Here is a 22,819-nt window from a genome sequence, read left to right on the forward strand (position 1 = left end):
TGTGGGGGACTATGGATGCAAATTAGCTTCGAGCTAACTCCAGCGCAGTGCATCTTTAATGTTTAAAACTGCACATTGTCCCAATCAATAAATCAAATCAATATATACAGTCCACACAAATTGCAGCGCTTCCTTTTGTTGCTTGCAACCTACGTAGAATGATGAAAACACTAGTTCAAAAGTTCAAGTTTATTAACCCTCCCCCCCCCCTCTTTCTCTCACTCACACATATACATCATTACAGTTGATCAAGGAGAGTCAGAAACATACACATATGCAACAACATCACTCACACTTACTTTGGGTACTGCCGTTGGTGGTTCTGTGGGTCAGGCAGATACACCAGCATCCTCCTCCTCCCACCTTGCCTTGCCCAACTCCTCGAGAAAGAGCTGTCTCCTCTGGAGCTTCCTTCTGTTCCAGTCTGGGTTCAATGCCATCCAGTTTGTTGGTTTGCCAAGATGTCCAAGATGTGGAAAAATATCACAAGTGGTCAGCGTAAGGTTCTTCTTTTCCAGCTGTAGTCAGTCACCAGCTTGTCTACCCCTCCTTTTGTGGTATTGTAATCCATTATGATTTCAGGTTTTTGATGCTCCTGGCCACAGATTCTCCCATCCCTAAGCAGCATACTCCTTAGTACCACATTTTGGCCTTTCTTTGGCACGTAGGACACCATGGACAGGTCCGTCATGAGCACAAACTTGACATGCCTGTTCTGTGTAGTCAACAGCTGAGGTAGGAGCTCTGGCTTGTTTTTTCGTACTGTCCCTAGCATCATCAGCTTCCTCTTTAGGAGCTCCTGTCCCAGCTTGCACAAAGTAAAAAAGTTATTGTACATGATGTTGTGGAGTCCCTGTGTCATGTCCAGGACAACTTGTATCCCTTGGTTCTTCTCAGGGGCTCCTCCATTGGGCTTCCCCATATACATTTGCAAGTTCCACACATATGATGAGGCAGCATTACAGGAAGCCCAGATCTTGATTCCATATTTTGCGGGTTTAGACGATATGTACTGCCTGAAGGGGCAGTTGCCCCTGAATTGCATAAGCTGCTCATTAACAGTAACATTGAGTCCAGGGTTGTAAAACAGGGGAAGGTGGTCTACCCGCTTGTCCCACACTGACTTCATGGCAGCTAACTTGTCTCTCTGCTGCTGAGCTGGTCTGGTGTCTTGGTTATCGAAGCGGATAATCCTGGAAATAATTTGGAAGTTTTCTAGAGACATTGTTGCATGGAAAAGTTCTCTGCCAGTGTCTGCATCCCACAGGGATTCTGTGGATTCCCCACTGGATCTGAAAACACCAGCAAGAATAAGAACCCTAAAGTATGCATGTAAATGGGTTTGGTCCATCTCCTTCCACCTCTCTCCAAAAACACATCTTCCCTCCAAATTAGTGCAGTCCAGAATGATTTTCTGGATGGTGTCTGGGATGAAAAGTTCAAAAGAAGACTGCCCTGCACATGAGTAACCACGTTCTGTGTCGGCCCTGGTTGCATCCTTATCACATTAGCAGCCATGCGGGGTGGCTCATTCCTTGGGCAAGAAGACATTCAATTTCACCATTTTCTGACATATTTGACATATTTCTCCTTCCTCCTGGGGCTGGCTGCTGATGGGCTGGTCCTGGGGCTGGCTGCTGATGGGCTGGTCTTGAGACTGGCTGCTGACAGGTCCTGGCTGCTGACGGGCTGGTCCTGAGGCTGGCTGCTGATGGGCTGGTCTTGAGACTGGCTGCTGACAGGTTCTGGCTGCTGATGGGCTGGTCCTGGCTGCTATTTATTTGTTGTGTCCTGCCCCCAATTTGCTGATAGGATGGAGTGTTAGAAAATATAGAAAGTTTTGAAAGTTTTGAAATAACATTGTGCAGGCTCCCGCAAGATATTTTGTGGTTTCACACACTACAAAGGGTAAAGTTTGCAGGAATATGTGGGAGCAGAAAGGTTCTTGGTGCTTGAAATGTAACAATGTTGCAACCTTGACTGTGTGTGTGTGTGTGTGCGTGTGCGTGTGTAGTTTAACACACTACAGAATGAAAAGAGTGCAGCAATAGCAGGAGCAGAAAGGTTCTTGGTACTATGTTGAAACCTTGAAAGAAAAAGATTTGCTGTGTACCTTCACTCTGTCTTCCTCCTACCTGTGCCTGCTGTTTGTGTGTGCACGTGTACATGTTGTTCACATAGAAGCTGGGAGAGGATTTTCTGATTTTGCAAAGAAAATAATAATCCTTATGGACTGGGAGTGTGTGTGTAAATGTGTGTATTGTGTATTGGTGGAGGAGACATTTGGCAATAATGCCTATAAAATTATGGAGAGGGTCATGTTCATCATGACACATACTGCAAATCTAAAGGAACACACACACACTTACTAACAGCAGGCCCAGGTACGAGGAAAAAAGACTGAAGGTTCACAGGAAACCTTTTTCTTTCACTTTTACCATGTTTATTTGTTTTCACCCACATTTTTATTACCCTTAGGTCCAGTGGACCCAAACACCACATATGTGATATAAATGTGTAGGTGGGTGCACAGTGCGCACTCAGTGAAAATGTGTTCTTTTACATGTTTTTCACAGAAAATGAGCCATGACCAATGAGTCTCAGGTTGAAAACATAATTCATTGCATAATTATTTTTTTTAGTAAACATTGAAAACGGGTCCCAGAGACCCAAACACCACACAAGGGTTAAGACTTTTTTCTAAAAAAAAAAAGCGAGCATGTACACATTTATTGAAAGAATATTACAAAACGGCCTTTAGTGTGCGCACGATTATGTAGCCAATAATTTCACAGTAACAATTCGATTTCAATCTCACTGAACATTTTTGTGATAGTTCTGCAATTTTAAATTTGTAACCTGGAATATAGTTTGGATGGTCGACCATCAAGTATTTAGGAAATATGCTGCTCTTTATGTTTGTGTTTATCCACATGGCAACAAATGTGGATTTTCCAAAACAAAATAGTTCCGAGCCCTTACGAGTGGGTACATTTGAAACAAATTTCATTCCACTTGAGACTGTCAGTCGCAGCACTGAAAGTTTCTTCCATCATTAAGCATTCTGCTACTAACATTTCAGTGGGTTCAATCATGTAGGAACTATTAAACAATCTCATAAAGTACAGCTTCCCTTCCATTGACAATGCAGGAAAGTCTTTTGTTTTCTATTTGAGCATTCTCTACACTGGGGTAAATCAATACTCACTTTCCTGCCACGGGACATTGCATGGTTCATAATTCTGGTTCAAAATGCTACTAATATGGACTGAATAGCATAATTTGCCTATTTGATATTATAGCCCAACTCTCAAATCATCCCTGTTGTGAACAAGAACAGAAAAACACTGGCAGTATGTCAGATCGAGAAAAATGTGTTAATATCTGTAATGACTAGGCCCTGTCTAAGCATTCTGCCCCCCTGCAGAGGAAGACGTGCTGTTAAGAATGCAGGGCAGGGTGCATGTCTGGGATTAATCACAGCAACTGACTGAAGGAAATCAATGAGCTAAAGGCTTTGGCCGGGACACAGACGGACAAACTGGCCTGTTAGCTGAGGCCAAGAGGTGACTCTTTGGCCAAAAAGAAAGACAGAGTGATCAGTGTGTTTCTCTAGCTGGCATGCCTTCCTGTGGATATTGGATTTGCCATAACAACAGTCACGTAGAGCTATTTGGAAGGCTATACTGTCTGTATATGTATAGGCTAAATATTGCACAAGAGAATTGATTGATTTTTTTTTCTTTTCTCTTCTTTTCATATTTTTCATCCTGCCCAATTCTGGCTGTTGACAGACAGAGGATATTGGTGTGATGTTTTTTCCACTGCTTTCTACCTCTTAAACCCACCATGCATGCACACTCTCTTTCACACACACACACACACACACACGGACGCGCGCGCACGCGCGCGCACACACACACGTGTATATATAAATATATATATACGTATTTTTATGTGTGTATATATTATACACAGACACGCAAAACCGTCTCATCTCTTTCTTCTCTTCCTTCTCCCGCCCCCTCTAACTCTTCACATCCATATTGTTGTTCCTTCTCTCTCCTCCCTCTCAGTTTTTTCCATTTAAATTGCTTCTGAGCATGACATAAATAACATAATGCTGCCTGTAGGATTTCGGTTTGATTTTTTTTCTAACCATGTGAATCTACAATGGTAGAAACCCTTTCTGTACCTCTCCTCAGCACTCACTCTCTCTACCCTTTTACTTTTATTTCAGTTCAAATCTGCTTCATTGGTATGACAGCAAAGGAGCCTGTGACACTGATGTAATCTGGTATCAACTGGGGTAGTTTGATGACTCATTAACTGAAAATCCATGATAAAATCAATTGTCTTCAGCAATAAGATCATATAAAAGCTTCTCTTTCTGTTGCTCCTTCTCAAACTTCTACCTTTTTCAGCCACTGTTGGAACCTTTTTAACCTCTCTTTCCTCCTCCTTCTCTTCTTTCCTCTCTTCTCCCAAGCTACATGTAGGATCAAACATCTCTTAATTTGAACACATCTTCCAAATTTACAGCAAAACGTTTGCAATGAGTATTTTCTGATCTGGCTCCTCTGTCGGCAGTATGACCTCTACTGCCCCCCCAAAACAGTTTTTGAAAATGATTCATGACTATTTTCTCTCCAGTCTGTCAGTGGTTAAGGTGGTTGTGGTTAAAAGAAACCAATATTATCGTATCCATTTTATCATGAATGGAAATGGGAAATGACTGGGGGTCTTCAGTGTTAATTTTGGTACCTGATTTTGGTTTTAGTTTCAGTCTTTTGATGAAAATGTATGTTAGTTTTTATCAAATTTTAGTCATTTGATTTGTGTTAGTTTGAGTCAACAACCTTAGATATTTCAGTCCAGTTTTGTCAGTGAAATTCTAGTCTCATTTTCATTACAGATTTTTTATATTGACGTCCTCGGTGCAACAGGTAAAGAAGCTAAATCAGCTTCTGAAGAAGAGATGTTTTGGGCGGCAGTGGGTTTTACTAATCAGGAGGATTCAATGTGTGGTTCCACAGATGCATGCAAGTGGTTGGATCAGTAAGATGGTAAACATTTGTCCATTCGTCCAGGTTTCACGTTATCACATTTTGTCATATTTCTCATTTTCAACGGCTACTTTTTATGTACGTCCCCTGAAAATTTTTGCTGACCATCGGTGGTTTAACTACTCACCTTGCTGCAGTGACTTACAGGTGCACTCCAGGATACAGTGACATCACTGTTGGGTGTGGTTACAGGTGGAACAAGGCACACTTCTGACAACACACCACTTCACCCAGAATCACTGGTGGTTGCACAGATGAAATAGGCTTGAAAGTTACAAAAATTGTCAGACGCACATCTCCTCACCCCCATATCCCAGCAGACGCTGTTAAACAATCCAACAAGCACTTCGTTTGAGCATACTGAGGCCTTTGGGAATTTGAATGAACGGCCAATGCTGCCATTTGTCTGGTGAGGCCATTTCCTTTTTTGTACCACTCTCTAACACCCTCTTCTTTCATGTCTCTTCTTTTTCTGCCACATCCCTCTTTTTCTCACTCTCACCTGCGCTGTCTTCCTTGCTCTTCCACTCTCCGTTTCCCACTCCACAACCTCTTCTCTCTTCGTTCTCTCTTCCTCGCGCTTTTCCTATCATTCCATTTTCAATTTACCTCTCTTTGCAGCTTTTCTCTTATTTATTTCATCTCCCTCCTTTTCTTTCTCTCTCATTCTGCTTTTCATACAACCCCAGCTTCCCACCTCTCCTTCACTACGTTTGTATGTATCTCTTTTACTGGCACCCTCCTCCTTCTTCTATCTCTCCCTCCGTCCCCTCCTCCTTCCATCTCCGGGTCCCACTAGTATTTACGCCTCCTTGGTGAGTGCTATTACAGCATCACTTTGCATTTAGATAACCATCGCCTCGCCACCCCAAATTGGTCTGGAGGAGGGGGATAAAGAGAAGGGGAGAGGGAGGAGAAAGAAAGGAAGAAAGGGAGGAGGAGGGATAGGACGAGAAGGAGGTGATATCGAAGTTCAAGCAGAATCCTTTCCAGAGAAATAATTGCAGATGTGACACACGGGGAAATTTTAGGGGAAATACAGACCAGCAATTTCACCACCAGCAATTATGATCAACAGACATTTTTTCCATTACACTTTCATTTTGTATAACATCCCCCCCCCCCCCCTCTGCTGTGTCATCCACACACATTTATTTTTTCTCAGAATCCTTCCTATCCCCAGCCCCCGAGTTATGCCAAAATGAGTTGCATTATACTATCTTTATCATGACAACTGTTCCACTTTTCAAATTCAAGGAGCCATGACATGTGTGAGTTACTTAGAAACTTAGAAAAATGAAATTTCACCCTTTATCTTGTGTCCTGATAAAAGTGTTGTTGGTATACAAGTGGAGCTCATATCGTGTGTTTGGGGGAGGCATTCACGGATGTAATTTTTACTGATATGAATAGGGCAAAAATACTGTTCTTGCTGCCGTTTGCTTACATACACGGGACGGATTTGTATGGATGCAACATAAGCAACATCTTATCAAGTGCGTGCAGCTACAGTTCGATCACTCTGAATAAATTCCTTCCAGTTGAAGTTTCCAAATGAACTGTTAATCTGAACATTACATCAAGTGATCTGATGAAGTTTGTGTTAACATGCACCAAAGCGTGTAATTGGAATAAATGTTGAGAGAAATGTTTTAGACTTTCTTGGAGACTCACTGGTGTTATTTACGCTTGGCGAGCCAAAAGAATAAGTTGCATTCGTAAATCCAAAAACATTTCCGTGTAAGTAGAGTCCCAGTAGCTGCCGTTTTATGCTCAAAGTAATTGTATTTAAAATGGACTAATTGGCTTTGTTTGAGGGGTTTGCAGTATATTAAGCCTTTTTAATTCCGGTTGAGCAGTTATTCAGCCTCCAACAATGCACCTTGCAATTCAGGACAGTTTTATAAGGCACTCACAACAGCAACTGTAACATAAATGATCATTTCAGGTGTTTAAATGACTACATTATAAAAAAGAAAAGATCTGAAACGCACTTATAGTATATTGAAATATATATATAGGAACAATGGAGCTTAAGTACAACAAACACAAGAGCCAGAGGATATGATTGCTATAACACACTCTGAAATACTAAAACCTGCTTTTGAATGTGTAAATGGTAAATGGACCTCATTTATATGGTGCCTTTCTAGTCTTATCAACTACTCAAGGTACTTTACACTGCATGCCAACGTTCACTCATTCACACACACATTCATACACTGATGGCAGAAGTTGCCATGCAAGGTGCCAACCTGCTCATCAGGAGCGATACAGCGCTTCCTATTCAAATGCCACACAATGTTTCTGTGCTCACCCATTCAAACACTCACTCACACACCAATGGCGCAGCCATCAGGAGAAATTTGGGGTTCTTGCCCAAGGACACTTTGACATGCGGACCGGAGGTGCTGGGGATCAAACCACCAACCTTTTTAAGTAGACCTGCTCTACCTCCTGAGCCACAGCCACCCCTGTGTGTGAAAACAGCAATGATAGTTACACAAGCATCTGATAATTCAGCTCGTTATAAAGTAGAAAGCAAGTTGCCCACATCAGCAGGACAATGTCACTGGTCAGTGCCTTCCAAAACCTTTCAAAACAAATCACTGCTGCAAAAATGCAATTGTTTTCTCATCTTACAGCTACGATTAAGATTTGGTTAGGTTTAGGCACAAAACAGGGTTGGTTGACAGGGTAGGGAAGGATCATAGTTTGGGTTATAATTACCTTGTTAAGGTTGTTGTGGTCACAATAATAACTATGTGGTTAAGATCAGAAAGTGATCATGTTTAAAAGAAACCAATGTTGACTGTCAGTAGAGAATGGGAAACAAACAGTGGTATTCCCATGTAATAGTCTGACCCATCCATCCAACCACCCCAACCTCCTCCCTCTACAGACTTTCTGTCTGTAACAACGTCACACTACATCCTGCTTTTGTCCCCACGGACAAGAGTCATAATTCTTACTGCCCCTAGGGGCCTTTGTCCTGGAGCTCATCTCTTTTTGGGCATTTGCCGAAACAACTAATGCTGTCATCTCTCTTGACAAATACATGCAAATCTGTCAAACTTTTCTACATTCACATGGAACTTTAACATACTCTGAGTTAAAACACATTATATTTCCTCACTTACCTTTAAATATGTATTTAAAAGTAAAAAACTAAAAAAAAACAACAACTAAAAAAAACACCAAAAGTATTAATATGTAGCTTAAGCTAAATCCACATGGGATTTTACAGTAATTTATGATGCCCTGTTCATAATTTAGCACAACATACACACGACCACACATATGTATGGGTGTGCCAGCCATATGATGGTAATGATGAGCGCTGGAGACCTGTGAAGGTCGAGACAAGATGAATGAGAAACTAAACGTGAACGTACCCGCATTGAATCAGAATGACATAACACCTGAGGTGAAACTATAAAAACTATAAAAGAGATACAATTTCAGTGATCCAAATATTTTCCAGCAAAAACCCATTTTACTGACTGTGATGAGGATTGAAACAGTTCGCAGCCATGTGCTATCAAACTTTGTTGCAACTTTACAGAAAATCATTTTCCATTTTGTCTAGACTTTATTGAACAACATCTTCTAAATGAGCAAAGATTGTGCTATTGTGAAAATGTAATTTTGATTTTTAATTTCTTGGCAGCGAGTCATTATATTCCATGTAGGTAAAGTTGACATAATGTCAGTGATTGAATGAAAATAAAGCAGAGGAAGAGTCCTTCACAGGGGAACGTGGGATTAGAGGAGCAAACAGTAGCTGTACAGCTGCAGATGAGCCGCATCTTTTAGTCCGGCTCTGTTTCTCTGTGGTCTCAGAAACAATGTGAACAAAAGCCAATCACCTTGCTCTGTCTCTAGCTGTTATTCATTGGCCTCCTCGCTCACATGCATGTACAGTTTCAAAGGTTGAAAGCTAGCCGTAGCATTAGCTGCCTCCCCTGCTGTTCAGCACTGGCCGAACTGTAATTACAGACACATCCAAAAGAGACAAAAGGAGGAGACTCGAAAGAAGTCTGGCCTTTTAGTCCTGTATGGTTGTGTGTGTGTATGTGTGTGTGTTTGCGTGTACAGTATGTATGGTGATACCTGTGTGTCGTGTGTGTGTGGGTGCGCATCGTGTGTGATAGAGATCAAGCAATGACAAAACAAGTGCAAAGACGCCTGGTTGTCCTTTGAGCTGCTGCACTAAGAGTCCCTCGCCACCCACTCTCATTTTTTTCCTTTTTCCTTCTATCTTTCTGATTGCCAGCATCTTTTTCTTTGTCTCTCTCCATCTCTCTATCTCTCCATCCCTTCCTGCTCACATCTCTTTTCCCATCAACTCCTCTTCTCTTTTTCTCAGTAATGGCTGTTGCATTTGCTCTCGCAGTTGAACATCACAAGGATCGCTCTGATTTTGTCACTGATCAAAACCAAAATATAACACAGAAAGAATCGGGTAAGTGAAACAAAACAAACTTTGGCCAAAAAAAAAGGAAGAAATTGAAACTCGCGTGATCTCAACAAACACATGTAGAGACCTCGTCTCTTAAGTGCAAAAGTTAACAGAGTTAATTTGATTTGTGTCTAAAAGCAAAAAAAAAAAGATGACAAAAACAGTAAGAGTTTTTTTTTTTTAATGCCTAATTAGCTTCTTTTTCAGACTGCTCTCTGTGGAGATTTTAATTATGATTTGGCATCAGCCGGCGTTTGTGGGATGAAATGGACGTTGATGATCAAGGCTCTGTTGGAAGGTGGGAGAGATGGAGGGAGATACAAGCAAACCAGAAAATGAGGGAGAGAGAGATTGTGGAACTGGTCGAACACATTTTCACTCTCAACAAGCTCAGCTACTTGCTGACAAGCCGCGCACACTGAACCTCATGTCAGAGACACCGCCATTTTGTTTACTACAGAACTTTGCAACTAAATATGAGAAAACTTGCAGTTAGAGTTAAAAGTCAACATTTTTTTTATAGAAATATTTATTTTTCTACTTTTTATTGTCAGTTGAGGTAATGATTCAAAGTACAGGGTTTTCATGAAAACTTTTTCTACTAAATGTCTGATCCTTCTCTTCCCCCAAAAACCCTGATGCACAGGAAGTGATGTGTTCTCTATTCATAGTTATTTGTAGTAGTTATTAGTAATTTATTTATAGTAATCGAAATATATACCAAATGAATTGTGTAGCATAAGGCTGGATTTAAAGTTCTGCAAAAACATATAAAAATCTGCAGACCTGTGCAGAGAAGGGTGTTGTGGTAGATAGCAGAGGCTCACAGAGGAGCCAGCATGCACACTTTCCAAATCTCAACACTTCATGTAGCCAAATGGTTGATCCAATTTTCTCTCAGTAGCTGCGTTCAAAACAGAAATAAAGAGAAAATGTGCTGACGTTCTCTGAACAACCCCTGTGCACGAGCACAGACTCTCAAATCTCAAAAAAACCCCAAGAAATAAACAGTTAATGTGAGAATTAAGACATTTCAGATATATGTATTGATATTTTGGCAATTCAAGTACATTTTAAGCAACAATATGTGGCATGATTAAATATGGACTCCAGTGATCAATGATTTTATATTATCAATGGATAAAATCATAACGTGAAAGGAGTTGCTCGTACCTCCAACTGCCAGTAACTCTGCAGTTCCCCCCTAGCTATACTGATTTTTGGTTCAGTTTCATGGGCCACGAATGTTTTGGTTCAGTCTCACTGCTCTTATAAACCCATTTCCAGCAGCAACAACTGTTTTCAGCGGGAAAGATTGAATAAATCAACTATACACCACCTGCCCAGCACCAAACAGTAGACAGACAAAGTTAGTGACTAGCTGGTGAACATAACCGCACATTTAGCAGCTAAAGGTCCAGATATTTTTCTCAGGAGATGGCTGAGACCAAAACAGAGCAAAATGAAGAGTGAATATTAGACTTACATCCATCAGGTGAACAGAGACATGATTCCATGTAACATGTTCACCATGTAACAAATATATGTTAATTATATGTCAGTGTAGTGTTCACAACTTGTTCTTCTGGGGGCAGAAGAACAAGTCGCAGAACAATTGTTGCAGCATTAAAGTTATTCACAATAGTTTTCAAGGGAATTTTTACAGCTGTTTTGGTATAAAATATATACCATAGGTAGGGTAGCCTACATAAAGTTTTCCCTGAAAGGGAAAAACATAGATATGTATGTCAGGGATGCAGTGGCAAGTCATTGCACCCTTAAGGCTATAATGCAGTTGTTTACTTGAAGAGGCTCTTCTGTCCTTTCTGTGTGTTTTTTAATTTCCTTTCAGTTGATATAAAAGTTGGAGGTGATACTTGATTTTTTTTCCTATTCTCATAACTCACAAGATATTATACTATTATTTATTGTAGCATAAAGAGGTAGTAAACTCTAATAAAGATGAATAAAATATTAATATATAATAATAATAAAATATATATAGAAAGTAAAGACTAATTCAAATAAAGACTAATAAATGGAGGAATTTTAAACTGAAGCTGGCTCCTGCTTTTCAACATCCAAAACCACAAATCCCTAACTAAACATTTATTAGAAACACACGTTTTAATTGATACGGATTCCAGCTGTACAAGCAGATTGGGGCAGATGTGGATAACTCACAGGTTTTTAGGATGAGAAATTAACTCTGAGACCGGCAGTGCCACACTGAGCCATGTAAGACCATGGGAGTTGACGGAAAGGATGTTCACGCAAATGCACACGTACACATACGCACATGCACACGTACAGTAATCTGAGCAGCACAGTATCATCTGTGTAACCACATCCTCTGCCTCAGTGTGGAGAGGAGGAACCCGACACCCCATCGCTCTGTATGAAAACTCCCAAGTCATCACTAATATGGGCAGGAATATCAACATTTAATATGCACAAGGGGACCGCAAAGGTCATAGAATGTGGCCAGGATGAAGAAATACTGCACAAATTCTTTCAGGTGAACAGAAATAATAGAGCTTGAACACACCACCATGGCATTCTCCTTAATGGTGCGAATTCACTTATCTCCTCTCCCCAAATCTCTCATTATACTTCTATGATTATAGTGGAAATTGTGATGGGAACTTTACTCTTATACCACACAAGTACAATAAAGTAAAGGATAGTAATAAACTGGCAACTGCACCTGGTGATTCACAAATATATAATACTTTCCAAAGTTTATCATAAGTTCAAGTATTGTTTTTCTGTCTTCAAGACATTTTCTGTGCACCATGAAAATGAACTTGCACATTGTTGTAGTCCTTTCCTCTGAACAATTTGTTGAAAATTATTGGCACAATTATCACACTTGCAGGCAAGGAACATTTTCTAAAGTCTTCTTGATACTGGAATTAGCGATAGTGCAACATGTGACGATAAGGCCTTTTTTCACAGCAGACATTTTTACTTGTTATAGTGGTGAAAACTCAGGTGTAACTAATAACAATAACGACAGCTTCGTTTTGTTCAAGTGTCCCAGTAAGCCATGCCTGTGTGACTGAGACAGCATGCACAAATACCAGGACCCTGAACCTGAAACGGCTAAATGGAATTCAGCTATCAGGGATTTTCTTTTTTACACCTGTGCTTTTATACTGATAGATATCAAAAGGTCTTTCTTGAAAAAGCCCTTCCTGCTGCCAAAAAGAACTGGAAAATGTAATGCAAAAGGACAAACAAGCCCACACAGCTGTGGTAAAAAAGGATGAGGCAAAATTGGTTTCTTACATTAAAAATGTTGCACTCAAATCTCAGATGTCAGAGTTTCCTTGAATGCACCAACAAGGCAACAACATTAACTCTCTGCCTGTCTGTAGTGTCGTAATTCAACCAAAAAATGTACTGTATGCTTTGGACACTGGTTTACAATGATATATTGTGTGCGTTTTGTAGAGTGGATTCAAAACCAGTGTGTTTTTTGTCCACTAGAGGGCAGACGACCTAACGTACATGACAAGCAAACTTTTTTTGGTTCAGGTGTTAGCAAACAGACATGGAGCAACACTACCCACAGCAGGAGTGATGTTTCTGACCAACTAGCAAATGTAAGTCCAATAGTTCACTCTTCTTCTAGCTCTGTTTAAGTTTCTAGCAACTCCTGAGGGAATTGTCTGTCTCTTTAGCTGCTGAATGCTCCACCCTGTTCAACAGCTAACGTTAGCTGCTAACCTTTGCTGCCTGGTGCTGGGCAGGTAGCACAGCTGCAGCTAAAGAGGATAACAAGATCTGTGGGTGATGATTCTCATTTGATTCATTGTTAAAATAAATATACTGACACAATGTTAAAAAGCCTTGGCTGCTTTTTTTTTTTGTTTTTTTTTTAAAGTGTTTGTAGTGCTTGAGCAGTGAGGGCTTGCCAGTGATCCCCCCCCCCCCCACCCCCTCCACCACACCACACCACACCACACCACACCACAACACAACACACACACACTGTCACTCTGCCTGCATTAGAAGTTGACAGGAGCAATCAATCAAGCTGAATAGGTGCAGCCTCTTATCAAGAATATATCAAAGAACTTGAATCCAATAAAACAACCTTTATCATGTCATTTATGAGCCTCAAACAGACTACAGGGAACATGAGAACACACGGTAACGTTACCACAGCCTGTACCGGGTCCAATGCTGCCACCTATGCGCGCCATGGAGCGGCGCGTCTGGCGATCCGTTGTAATCCAATTTCGCAGCCAGGGGGCGCACAGTTGTCGCTAACCTCTCTCTCTCCCTCTCTCTCTCTCCCTCCCTCTCTCTCCCTCTCTTTCTCTGTCAGGGGATGCCGGAGTCTAACCGCAGCTCCCCTCTCATTCATGCTGAGCGCTGCTCTCCTGTGCGCACGGAACTGCAGAGCTGAGCTTTGGAACCGGTGCTGCTGCTGCTGCTGCTGCTGCTGCTGCTGCTGTCTGACAAGCCCGCCGGGAATGGAAATGTCTTCTGCTGCCACTCTGATATCGTGAAAAAAACCCCAAAACAAAACATGCCAAGCAGGACGAACGCGAAGGACGGTTTGATCAGTAAGTACAGCCAAACTTTTTGCGGTTGTTCAGTCATCTCCCTACTCGCCTTGGAGCTTTTTGCTACATCCAAAATGTTGGTGACATTCCTCTCTTTCTCCGACCCTTCCCCTCCTCTTTCCTCTCCGTGTTCTCCTTCATACCTTTCGCTGATGCCTCTCTCACGTCTTCGCACACATGGACCAAGTCTTTGCCGCAGGAGTGATCAGGTTTTGCGTTGTTAATTTTTTTTTTTTTTGCGCTTCAAAACGTCGCCTGGCTTGTTTTGCGCACACGGAGGTAAGCAGCCAGACGCACGCCGAGGTTGCGGATGGACTATCTCCGAAATGACTGAACGTCTCCCCCCTTTTTTTTCTAGTGGAATTGGTCAAGTTTTTTGAAGGTGAAGGATTGCTTCACTTCACTGGCGAGGAACTGCGGATTTTGGATGCAAACTGTCATTATGAATAGGCTGCTCAAGCATGGTTTTATCTCCCACATGCCTGAGCTTTTATGTTTATATTAGGAGTATTATAGGAATGTTGTCGCAATATTATAGTGATGACATTACCACCTAGTATCACACAGCCACAGGCACACTGTAGCCTCTGTAGAGATATTTGAGTTGAGTTTTCTTTTGGATTCTTGACTGTTGTGCTTTATTTGTGGTGATTTTTCGCTTCAGATTAGGTCTAAACGCAGTCCGGAATTGAGCAACGTTGCGTCTGCGCTCAAGACGCGAATTAAACTCGGAAACACTCTTTTGCGTTCACTGTGCGCGTGCGTGCGTGCGCATATGAGTGTACGCATGGAAGGTCGCGCACATAATGTGATTGTGCGTGTATATGTGGACCCGCAGCTGTGTACCCATTGGTTGCTTGTTTAGATGCAAAACACAAAGTGCGTGTGTAGTGTTTGACCTGTGAGTCTGAGGGCTTGTCAGTGATTTTCTTTTTAGGCGTGTGTGTGTGTAAGTGTGCCCCTCACCCACCCACATATAAACACTCAGACACAGACACACACAGCATCATCATCATCATTTTGGAGTCGCATCAACGTGCTCTGACAGTTTTGTGTCACCTTATGAATTTTTGACTTGAAATGCGTAGGTGAGGCAGACGGGCTGATTTTGAGGGACTACAGCTGCCAAGCCACCGGTTTGGCTGCCAAACACATAGAAAAAAATGTCTTTAGGTTGTGCATGTGTGTGTGTGTGAGAGAGAGAGAGAGAGGAGAGAGAGAGTCTCCTCTCTGCATGTTCTCTCATATCCTTCTCTCTCCCGTCTTTTCTCTCTCGTGGGTGAACTTGTGAGGATGAGTGTGTGTGTGTTAGAGAGAACGAGATGATGTGAGAGCTATGGAGGAGATGCAAAGAGATGTATGGGCGAGGAAGACTTCTCCCCCTCTCTTTTAAGTGTGTGTGTGTGTATGTGTCACGATGCGCCGATGTGCTGGGATGCGTTGATAAGGAAGAAACCCGGAACATCACCTCCACTTTGGGGCTGAGGCGTGACATCCAAAGTGACTGCATGCATGGTTCCAGTCACATAATGAGAGTGGAACATATTAGTTCCCGTTACACCCGCAGACACACAGTGTTTTCAGAGGTTTGAGCCCGAAATGAGTCAGAATCAGACTCCGAAGACAGCAGCGCTGCATGTGCTTTGAGCCGCCTGTAACCTAATTACCTAGTTTATTCTTGGAGTCTTTTATTATTAATTTGTTGTTAAAGGAGATCATCCTATCTTCCGGCTCTCTATGTATCCACCTTTCTATGTATTGGAGACATTCTGTGGGAGCTGTAACCGGCGTTCAGTCATATTTACAGGAAGGACACTCTGCGGTCTTCAATCGCAAAATCAAAGTAACGGCGTCATGCTTTCTTGCAGTTTTTATCTGCTGTGGGTGTGATTATACTTCTATAATAGTGATACAGGGACTGATGGTGTGTTTGTGGTTCTCAGAGTGACATCAGTTGTGGTTTCGTAAAGTGCTCAATAGTTTGATATTGTCATCTATGCGATTTTAATATTTGAAGGCTTTGCTGTCGTTATTGGAGTGATAGCATGCTTTTGATATTAATTGATGTAGCAATCACTGCATAGTTCTTTTTCATAAGGCGCATTTATTTGAACAGTAATCAGGCTTAATAAGAAACAGCCTCACGATGTGCGCATGGTTTCGCTGTTAAATCTGTTCCTTATGGATCTTTTTTTGACATTGACTTTTATGAGCCACATTATAAGCGGCTGCTCACCACCTCGCCTGGTGGGAAACTGCTTTGTTTGGGGAATAAGCAGCAACCGCCACAGGGAGAGGGGTGGGAGGGGAGGGGAGGGGAGGGGAGGGGAAGGGGGGGTCAGGTGGTGGGGTTGCGTCGGGGGCTCTCAGTGGCTCAGACCCCGGCTGAGCTGAGAAGCACAGACGATCGATGATGCACCCTGCGGTCCGTCTGCGTCGAGCGGCTTCATCCTTCAAGTATCTGTAATAAATAAAGCAGAGAGGAGAGAGACGGCAACAGAAGGACAATACAGCCCATTGATAAAGCAGTTTTAACTCATTCAGTATGAGGAACACCCAGAGGAAGTGTGTGTAAAACCATAGGATGTAACAGATACGCTGTTTAGCTGAGGGTTTTTATCCCGAGTGCCTGTATGGGCGGCCTCAGCGGGAGCTGAAGCACCGACCCAGCAGCGTTAGAGCCACGCTCTCCTCCTATTGAGCTGCTGATGACTAGACTCCCAAGCAAGTTGATATCATGAGGGAGTCAAAACACCAGTTTGAATCTCTCACTTACAAAAAAAAAAGGTTGTTTTAGCTGCTTTTGGAAGACAGTTTATCTGATCAGCTCAGACCGGTGGCATGATCAAAATAACAGAGTGACAGACTTCTTCAAATGAAAACATGACAGATGTGATATTAGTGCACAGAGCAGGGTTAAATCAGCACAATAATCCAACTATGTTACATACATATTATTACAGAAAGGCATGTGGTGCTGGCAGGCTTTTCTCTCCCTCTGCAGCCTCTGTCCCTCCTTTCAATAAGAAGAGATCAGTTTGAAATGATAAAACTGTTTATTGGAGTAGCAACAGTCCAGCAGAGTCCACTATAAAAAAAAACCCTTCTGATTAAATGTAGGCTCAGGAAGATAGGAGATAGAGTTTAGATGCCTGTGGTGGTTGGAGTAAAGCCAGCAGGTGGAAAGCCTCTCTTCCTATCATGGTGGTGATTGTGTTGCCTAATAGCTGGTCTAAAAGTCCCCCTCACACCATGTAGTCTATTTTAAACCAGCAGCGTTAAGTATCACCCCATGCCCCCATCATCTATTCCACATGATATCGTATGATAATCTTTTGTCGTATTGACGTCAACGTATGATCGGTGACGCTACAGGAGACGAGCCAATTTGTCTTCCCTTCCTTTTTTTTTTTTTTTTTTTTTGATGAGCCGGTGACAAAGTGTTTACAACTCCCGACCTCAATGTGAACAGACAGAGGAAGAGATGGAGGAAAAGAGGGTGGGAGCAAAATACAAAGAGAGAGAGAGATATGAAGCGATGGAGCTTTTAACTCCTCAGCATCTTTTTGATGCAGCCTCCGCAGCGAAAGGCCGAGGCAGATCAAACAGGGCAGGCAGATTGAAATAGTTCCTCTCGTAAAGGGAAGAGACGCCGCACAGATGTGACAGGTAACCACAAGACGGAGGTGGCAGCCGCTTCTACATGCTTCCTGATTGCAAACACCGGCTTCCCAAGTTCCAAATAGTACTCGCGAGGATCGTCGTTAGCATCCACATTCGGTATTTACAGTTACGGTGTGTCGGAGGGTGGGTGGGTGGGTGGGGGGGGAGTTATTTCCTTTCCTAGTGTGAGCAAGGATAATTCTGCCATTGTTTTGTCAGCAATTAAAAGAATTTCAGCAACCCATTTTCTTCTGCTGCCGCCGACCGTACAGCTTGTGTTTGTTGTCCCAAATGGCCAATTTCTGCCTTATGTTCTGTGCTGTCTGAACAGTTGAGGCAGCAAAATAATCCGTGCGTGTGTGTGTGTGTAAATATCCGTGTGTATTTGCACGCACTAAGCATATCTCCACACGCAGCCGAACCGACCCACATTAGTGAACTTTGTGTGTGTTTTTTCCTGTGCTGCTGCAACATTAGTCCAATCGGCACGTCACCATATTTCTCTCTCTCTCACCCACACACACACACACACACACACACACACACACACACACACACACAGACATCCTCCCTTCACTCTCCTTCTCTCCTTGTATATATTTAGTACTAAGCCAAGGTCAAAGTTGAGTGCTTAGTACTTGTTTTTTCCGTACATGGCACTCAGATGAGGATCTGTCTTGTGTTATCTGTGCTGCTGGTTCAACTTTCCCCGGAGCATGGGGAGTTTGGAGAGGGAGGGGCAGCAGGAAAATGCAAAAAAATGAGTGAAGAAGAAGGTGGAGAGAAGGAAAGATAAGGAGATATCTGAAGACAACTACTACTAGGCATCATACCCTCTGTACTTCGTTTTAAGATTAATTCCAGCAGCCATTTACTGCTTATAACTTTCAAATCGGGCCAGTACAGCACCAGGAAGGGTCCTGCCATGATACAAGCCAAAAAAAAACATTTTCCAGTGCTACATTGAATGAGTTTCTGAGAGCCATTTGGTCTTCTTCATCTGGTATTCTCCCCCAGGCAAGCCCAGGTAAAGCACTTTGGAGGTGAAACCTTTGTGTTCTCAGAGAGAGGAATCTGTTTGACTTCTTGAAAGTTAATGCTTATAATTCACATATCATATATCACGATGTCACAAAGCTGCACACTGCAGGCTTATCTTATCCAGCTGATACCTGTTGCTTTGCACCAAATGACACAAAAGGGACGAGAGAGCCAACACTGGCGAGTCCCACGTTCTCTATCAGGGACACTTGCTCAAAGGTGTTTCTAGGAGGCAGTTTGAATTTCACTCTTTAAGTTTTGTCACTCCCTGCAGGGAGAGAAGAGAACCTGTAGACTTAGGAAGGGTTTGAAATTAGATGCGCAACTATAAAATTGTCTTACTTGACCTATACACCCCGAGGAGAGAGAGAGAAGGAAGAATGAAGGATTTTTTGGGGCACCAAAGTAGAGAGAGAAGGGGATGAGGAGGGATAACTGAGGTCTGTGAAGGCGACAGGATGGGTGAAAGTGGTAATATACAGTATGCTCTGCTATCTGGGCTTGCTGCTAAGGCTCATTGAAGGAGGAGGGGAATAGAGCGGATGAAAGAGGCTGAAGAAATTGGAATGTTGGAGGGGCGAGGAGGTCAGAGGGAGAGTAATGACAGTCGCTTCATGTCTTTCCAACTTTGGGCAGTTTTTAGGTAAACATTTGTAGCGTTGCAAAAAAAAGTAAAATGCAAATGAACTGCCTTTCCTCCACCTGGCTTCAAATGTATAAAATGAGTTTCTTAAGCAAAGAGCAAAGCATCAGAAAACATCCACAGTACAATGAACGGGGCAGTACTGGGCAGGTGCAGTTGTTCCTAGGTGGCATCTCACTCGTCCATATATCACGCTAACTTAAGATGAATAAATGTATTAACACACTAAGTAATCTAATCATGCAAACACATGATATATACTTGGAAACCTAGCTGGTGACATATCTGCTTCTATGGTTTCCGTCTGTCAAATTACGGAGAAGGATATAAGGACAGGAAGAAAAAAAAAAGCAGAGAGAAAGCATCAGAACATCAAGGGAGTAAAGTCACGGAGGAAACAACTGAGGCGAGGTTTAAAAAGATGAGAAATGGAAGGAAATGAGAGAAGAAGAAAAAGGAGCCGTGAGCAGTGAGGCAAAGAGAGAGTGACGGTATTCCTGACAATATGATTCAGATGAGAGGACTCAAGAGAAGGAGGGGAGGGTATGGACAGAGACAGTGACTGGGGTTGAGGTTGTGCAACGCAAGGTGTTCTTTCTGGAAATGCTAAGGGATAAAAAAAGAAGTGAGGAGATAGAGAGAGGTGCAAAGAAAAAGTTGAGAGGAGACGTAAAGACAAGATGTCTCGATGACTTGATGAAAAGAGCTTTTCTGTCTTTGCCTGTTTTGATCAGGAGGGTACAACCATCTATCAGCTGATACTGGTCTCCTACATCTTCCTGCTGATAGTCTCTTATTTAGGGCTACAACTACTACTTAGGGGGCAGTGGTAGCCTAAAGGTTAGAGAAGCTAGCTAGTGACCGGATGGTGGTGGTTCACTCCCCCGGATAGCAGGATAAGTCTGGATGAGGAAAGTGGAGAAGCAGCACCTCCCTCCTCAACACCACTGAGGTGCCCTTGAGCAAGGCCCTTAACCCCAACTGCTCCAGTGGAGTTGCTCAGTGGTCGGCAGACCACACTGTGGTTGTACTGGGCAGCTTCCAAGTATGACTGTGTAACTGTGTGAATGTGATCAGGGTGTTCCTGAAAAAGAAGAGACTCCCCTGAATAAATAAAGGTTAAAAAAACAAAACTAAAAACTGAAAAGTTTTGAGGATGTGCTGCTAAACAATGAAAATACAGATTTATATAACTTTTAATGTATGTTGGTCTCAGTTAGGAGCAGGTTTGGTTACCAGCAGTTATTAGCATTAGTTAATAATTATTAGAAGTCAATTATGAATATTAATTAATGGTAGCAGGGCACCACCATGAGGGCACCACACGAGAGCTCCGGTCAGCAGGGCTGATTAGGTTTGAACAGAGGCTGTGATTAAATGGCGACCGCCAGTCAACACGTGCCTCTGATCACCACAATGGCGTTGGACAAAGCTGAGCATCTGTGTTGCTTAGCAACATGTGTCTGACTACAGAATAACGTGTGTGAGTGTCAAAACGTGTGTGTACTTGCAAGTGAGGTTAGCAGAGAGGAGAGGGTGAAAGCTTCAAAGAGCAGAAAAACCTCAGCCATCGTGAGGAGGAAGTGGAGCTCGCTTTTATTCCTGCAGAGACGTAGCGTGCAAACGTCCTTATTCACAGTCTGACATCAACAAATAAAATGCAACCCACGGTCTCACAAAGACAAGCTAACAAATCAGTTTAGCATGATAAACACAACCAAACAAGCAGCAAACAACAATAATACTTCACAGTATCCTCAGCAGCAACAACCAGACTCCAACAGTCCATCAGTCTGTTCACTTCACAACAACAACACGTTTGATAACCTATCTCTGCCCAGAATTAAGCCTCTTACTTGTATCACCTAAGGGAGCAAGTAGAGTGTGTTTCAGTCCATCTTTCTTGGTTTTCGCTCGCTTCCTTGAACTCGGGTGCTGACGGGGGGGCCGTCGTCATGCTCTGGTGGCGGGTTTCATGGCAGCTGATCCTTGGTGGAGTTGCGGAGGAAACAGCAGAGTCGACTCAGTTGAAGAAAAAGCAGGGTTATCCTCCTCCTTCACTTCTGCAGGGAAGGGTGAGAGCCGTGGGAACAGCTGGAAGCGTCTCAGGTGTTTATACCCTCGATGAGGTCACGGCCGGGGAGGGGGAGTCCCTTTGCGTTCCGACAAGTCTCGTCCGCCGGGAGCCGAGAGTTTGACTCTACCAGATTTCACATCTGGGTGTGAGTTGAGCAAAGCATGGTGGGAGTTGAAGTCTGTTTAGACCCCTTTTGTTCGACTTGGCACTGTTTCTTTTTTCATCAGGCTTCAGTTAGGCTTTAAGACTGCGTGCACGCCTGCCTTTGTCTCATACACCCAACATGTAGCTTGTCCATAATGAGCTTGAGTGAATTGTTTTCAATGGAACTTTTTTTATTCCACACTTTCAAAGAAGCACTATATTGAGGCATTGAAATTGCAAAATAAATTGCAGTATAAAACATTAGTTATTAGTTATGAATTTAACTTCCCTTTTATCATAACGCCAAGCCAGAGCTCACTCAACTGTTTTGTTTCTACTGCTCTGAAAAATAAAACAATCCTGAGCTCAGTCATCCCTGATTTCCACTGTGTGGCCAAACAAAGCTCAGTGGGACTCCAGTCAATATTCATATTGTCCAATTTTAACCCCCTCCAAACACCGATCAAAACAAACAAAAAGCTGTGCTTGTATGACTAGCGTTTCATCATGTTGCCAAAAGACACAATTTGCCAGTTGAGGTATGAATATAAGGTAAACAGACAGCGCCATCGATCTTGTGTTTTAAACATTTTGAGAGGGATCCTGGCAGGTCCCGATTGGCCCCGCCATGAGGAAATGAAATGACAGGAATGACAGTCAGCGCAGAATTGCTGAGTCAGTCAGTACAATGACACACACACACACACACACACACACATACGCACACACACACTGAAGCTGATCTCATTTTGTTGAGTGCTTAGTCAAACGCAAAGTTGTATGCGTGAGGAAGAGGTGACTGTAAGGTTTTGTGTGTGTGCGTGCGTGCGTGTGTGTGTTTGAGAAATAGGATCAGAGAACCATATGCAGCGCGTCCTCTCTCAGGTGTCTCTTGGCTCTGATCATGAAACATGTAGCTTTCAGGTTCAGCATTTTGCTCAAGGACACCCCAGCAGGTGTCCTTGCATCCTTATATACCGAAGCCTTTGTAAGTAATTGCTTTGGACTTTGATTGTTTAATTGATTTTGTACCAAACCGAGCAACAGCGCCATCAATGACTCTCTGAAGAATCAAGCTTCTGGTGCAGAGAGACCGGCGCTATTGGTCCAACATCTGTAGCGGACATTCGTCTTGATCTAAATTGT

At 42.7% G+C, this 22,819-nt stretch overlaps 1 protein-coding gene and 1 pseudogene across 5 annotated transcripts in view; one reads left to right on the forward strand and one right to left on the reverse strand.

The window, feature by feature from the left end:
* Window positions 1-326: 326 nt before the first annotated feature.
* On the reverse strand, window positions 327-1,942 carry LOC137185319 (piggyBac transposable element-derived protein 4-like; annotated as a pseudogene).
* Window positions 1,943-12,904: 10,962 nt separating this feature from the next.
* Window positions 12,905-22,819, forward strand: part of LOC137184084 (plexin-A1-like) — a 264,898-nt gene continuing 254,983 nt past the window's right edge. For 2 of the 5 annotated variants that reach the window (XM_067591425.1, XM_067591428.1), the window contains exons 1-2: window positions 12,906-13,136; window positions 13,865-14,105. The gene's annotated coding sequence lies outside the window, so the exon portion shown is untranslated. Of the gene's footprint in view, window positions 13,137-13,864; window positions 14,106-22,819 lie in introns of all 5 variants that reach the window. The other 3 variants (XM_067591429.1, XM_067591430.1, XM_067591431.1) reach the window with 3 other exon arrangements.

Source organism: Thunnus thynnus, chromosome 6 (assembly GCF_963924715.1).
Source record: "Thunnus thynnus chromosome 6, fThuThy2.1, whole genome shotgun sequence".
In the NCBI taxonomy this organism is placed as follows: Eukaryota; Metazoa; Chordata; class Actinopteri; order Scombriformes; family Scombridae; genus Thunnus; species Thunnus thynnus.